Below are 4,516 nucleotides of genomic sequence, written 5' to 3' on the forward strand. Positions count from 1 at the left end.
TGACCCACTTATAGCAAGAAAGCTACTGCTCACATATCTGAGTGAAAAGGGCCCACCAGCCTCAGGCTCCCAAAAATGTGCACTGCTATTGCATCCGCATAGCAACCCGTTGTCAAGAATGAATCTGTCCATGGGACTCTGTGTGTCACAATGACACTGTGCTCCAAAAAGTTTTCCTGGCTACGTTTCCAGCAGTAGATCGCTAGATCTTTACTTCAAGGCTTCTTTGGATCGGGGTTCTTTGGTGCTTCTCAAAACTCCAACCGTTCTGTTAAGAGGCAAGAACTTTATTTAACCCCACTACCCAGGGACTCCATTATAATCTTATGAGGAATATATTATAAAACAACTCATTTTACTTAATGGGATGCTGGTATAGAAGTTAAGTAACTAGTCCAAGATCCTAAAGATAAAAAGGTTTAGAGTCAAGATTCAGAGCATCAAGCATCTCACAGTGCACTACACTTAGCAACATCTTAGCTACATGGCCAAATTGCCTGATTCACAGGACATAATACTTTTTTTCAAAAACAAATGACACTTTTGATTTGAAACAGAGTTACTGGTCAAGTGTTTTAATTTTCAATTCATATCAAAGTAAGCTCTATAAACACTTAATTTACATACATACTTAGACCTTGGGCTTCTAATTACAAGAGCAACGATTCAAGCACATTGGCTGGAGTGAGGAACAAGAGACTGCCTGTTTCCATGAAGAGTCACAGTCTCTGAACACAACATATGGTTGCTATTAGTTACATTAACAAAGGGCTTTCATTTGTAGGTTTGAGTTCCACAAGGGCAGCTAGAATTGTTATTGTCTTCCTTGAAGCATTGAGAAATGCTTAGATAAATTTCATTTTAAATTCTAGCTCTACATCTCCTTGACCTGCCTGACTTCTGGAATATAATGTATTGTCTAAGACTACTATTTTGCTGATGTTTACTTTGGGGAGAATGGTATCAATGTACAAGGGTTCTTATGAGAATTAGGTTAGATAAAGAGTATGCAAATGTGAAGCAGTATATGGTAAGGGCTCCACTTTTTTACTTCTGTTCTATCACTTTAAAAATACATGCTGCCATTATTTTAACAAGTAAAAAGTCAATATTTTTTGCAAGAATAAAATAAATGAGATTCAAAGGTTAACAAAAGTATACATAAAAGATGTAGATGCATTATCATCATAATCATGGTGGCAGTTATATAATCTCCTGTCAACTTGAGTGAAGAAGTGGACTTTAGTCTGTCAATCAGGTCATAGCTTGATGACCTCATAGCTCACTGGAGGCCAGAGCCACCTTCTCTGCATTCCCTTCCTTGCTATAGAGACACTCAGAGAGCTGGAAGAGACTCATGGAAACCCAGGCCAATGTTGAGATTCTTCTATTGCCACTGTATCCACAAGGCCTTCTACCCATTGGCCTGTGATTATCCTGCATTTGACATAATTACATGTGCTGCATGAGTCTAAAGAGGAATCTATGGACTAGTATCGGACACATGGGCTAACATTGGACTTATGGACTTAATCTGGACTGGGCTGGGGTTTCTCAATATACAATTGTTCTTTTGTTTAACGCTCTTTCCTATACACATATGCATGTCTATGAATTTGTTTCTCTAGTCAACCTGGACTAACACAATCACTGTATGAGAGGGTATCCCCCAAAACAAACCAACAAACTGGAAATAAAGCTCTCCTGGGTGGAGCTTTTGTAGTAAGCATCAAGCAACTTGCTCTGAGTTAGTTAACCCAGTGGGAAGTTTCTGTCTGGTCATAGTGAATTTTTTTGTGAATTGTGAATTTTTTTTTGTGAAAGCAGATTTGTTCCAACCTCATTTTTTGGTGATGGACAATATAAGACAGCAGCATGCAGCTGTGAAATTTTGTTTCCTGTTTGGGAAAAATGCCACAGAAACTGTTGTGATTTTTTTAAATACAATTTACAAGGACAACACTATGGGGAAAACTCAAGTGTACGAGATGTTTTCTCATTTAAAAATAGGTGAAATGTAGATTGATGACAAACCTCATTCTGGACATCTGTCAACTTCCCAAACGTACAAAAATGTAGATTCATAGTGCATTTGGAGTTTGTTCCACCTGGTCAGAAAGTTAATCAAGCTTTCTATTTAGAGGTTCTGAAAAGATAGTATAACAGTGTTCGACAAGAAAGTCCCGATTTGTGGCAGATGGCGGACTAGTTTTGCCACGATGACAATGTACCTGCTGACACAGTTATATCACATGCCAGTTTTTGACAAAACCTAGCATACCTGTCTTGGCCTATGTACCTTACTCACCTGATGTTGCTCCATGCTACTACTTTTTGTTTCCGCAAATGAAGAGGGACATGAAAAGACAGTGATTTGACCACATAGACGAGGTGGAGGAAAAAAGAGGGAGGTGCTGTCAGCCATCCAAACAGATGAGTTTGAAAAACGTTTCCAAGAATGAAAGCACAGATTTGGCAAATGTATTAAGTGTAATGGAAAGGACTTTGAAGGTGATAAGGTTGTTTTGTAAAAAATAAAAAAAAATAAATACATAGCTTTGAAAAAATAAATTCTGATTTTCTTGGGGGCTACCCCCTTGTGTCTAGGAAAAAGAACAACAGACACAATAATTGAGGTAAGGTAAACACAGATTCTAGTTTTGTGATAATTAGTTGTGAGTTGTAGTGACCTGCTTGGGTCTCCGTTTTAGTTTTATGCTCTGTTGGTTGAAGGGGAGGAGCAAGGGTGTGTATAGTATTGGTTGTTGTAGCAAGCTTATTTGTCCTTTCAGTTCTGGTTTATTTACTCTAGTAACGTCTTTTTACTGTGTTTATTTGCTACAACCAATAAGAATAATGTTTACTTCTTGTTCTTAAATTTCTTATCCAAACTAGAAACATTTCCTTGACAAAGATTTTCTGTTTGTCCTTTAAAAACATCACATTACATCTTCAACGAACAATGATTTGAATGTATTGCTGTCTTATGCTGAAAGCAAATTCATTCACCATGAACACCCATGCTCATCGAAAAATGATTTTCTGTTGAAAAAAATACGGAAGAAGAAAAGAAATAACCTAGGATGGGTTTCGACAGAGGAACTATCCCCAAGTGGCAGGAACTGGTGACGGGGCCCAAGAAGGCTGAGAGGGCTGACAAAGATGCAGAATTGGTGTCCCAGTGGAACTACTGCGCTCTCAGTCAAGAAATCTTGAGGCAACCCATAGTTGCCTGTGAACTTGGCAGACTGTACAATAAAGATGCTGTCATTGAATTTCTACTGGAAGTCTTCTGAGAAGCCCCTGAAGGCAGCCTCTCACATCAAGAGCATTAAGAATGTGACAGAACTGAAGCTTTCTGATAACCCTGCCTGGGAAGGGGACAAGGGCAACGCCAAAGGGACAAGCACGATGACCTCCAGCGGGCATGCGTCATCTGCCCTGGGGTGGGCTTGGAGATGCACGGCCCGCACAGCTTTGGCTTCTTGCGCTGCTGCGCATGTGTCTTCTCAGAGCTAGCCCTGAAGGAGATCAAGGCCGAAGTCTGCCACACTTGTGGGACCGCCTTCCAGGAGGACGACATCTTTGTGCTCAATGGCACCAAGGGGGACCTGGAGCTGCTGAAGACCCCTATGGAGGAGAGGCAGCTGCGTGCCAAGCTGGGAAAGAAAACAAAGAAACCCAAGGCAGCAGGGACTGTGTCAAAGCCAGGTGTCCCTGAAGAAGGTGCGGGGCCATCTGCTGTCAGGAGCAGGAAGCCCGAGGAAATGAACCTTGACTCCAAGGAGAAAAAGGCTGGCCTGGCTCCCAAAGGCACAGCACCGGGTGGGAGTGCATCTGGGAAAGCCGGGAAGGCTCCATGTGCAGACACGAAGCCGACCATCGCCTACAGTCACCAGCCTGAGACCCACAAGTCCCTCTTCACGTCTCACAGCTCCGCCACGCGCTCGAAGGAGGAGTCAGCCCACTGTGGGTCACCCACACCTTCTGAAGCCATGCCCAGCCCCTCCCGCCTGAGACCATTAAACACGCAGCTGCTGTGCTCAAAAAAAAGAAAAAGAAATAACCTAAATGCTCATCAAGGGAAGAATGAATAATCAGTGGTACTTACACACAGTGGACTACTATGAAATGTTAGAGTAACGTGGTATATTTGAAATGCTTCATCACATGGCTGAACCTGGAGGGCAGTATGTTGAGTGAAGTAGGTCAATCATAAAAGAAAAAATATTGTATGAGCCCACTCTTATAAAAAGTCAGAACAGATTTTCATACTAAAAGAAACATATTTTGATGGTCACCAGTATTAAGAGGGGAAGGAAAGGTAAATTACTGGATAGAGGGTATTAGAAAATATTTAAAGGCAACAAATACATACAAGATGGTACAATTATGACCATCGATATTAAAATTAATGTAGGTGTCAAAATTACTCAGTAAAATTCAGAGAGGATGGCTGTCCTTGTGACTCAAGTCAACCCTGGAAGACCAAGTAGAACTGTTCCGTGGGTTTCTG

At 41.3% G+C, this 4,516-nt stretch overlaps 1 pseudogene; it reads left to right on the plus strand.

Moving 5' to 3' along the window:
- The first annotated feature begins 3,083 nt into the window (after positions 1 to 3,083).
- Positions 3,084 to 4,097, plus strand: LOC101652534 (annotated as a pseudogene).
- Positions 4,098 to 4,516: the final 419 nt, after the last annotated feature.

This window comes from Echinops telfairi, unplaced genomic scaffold (assembly GCF_000313985.2).
Source record: "Echinops telfairi isolate 266 unplaced genomic scaffold, ASM31398v2 ScPeMD7_60;HRSCAF=208, whole genome shotgun sequence".
Classification (NCBI taxonomy): domain Eukaryota; kingdom Metazoa; phylum Chordata; class Mammalia; order Afrosoricida; family Tenrecidae; genus Echinops; species Echinops telfairi.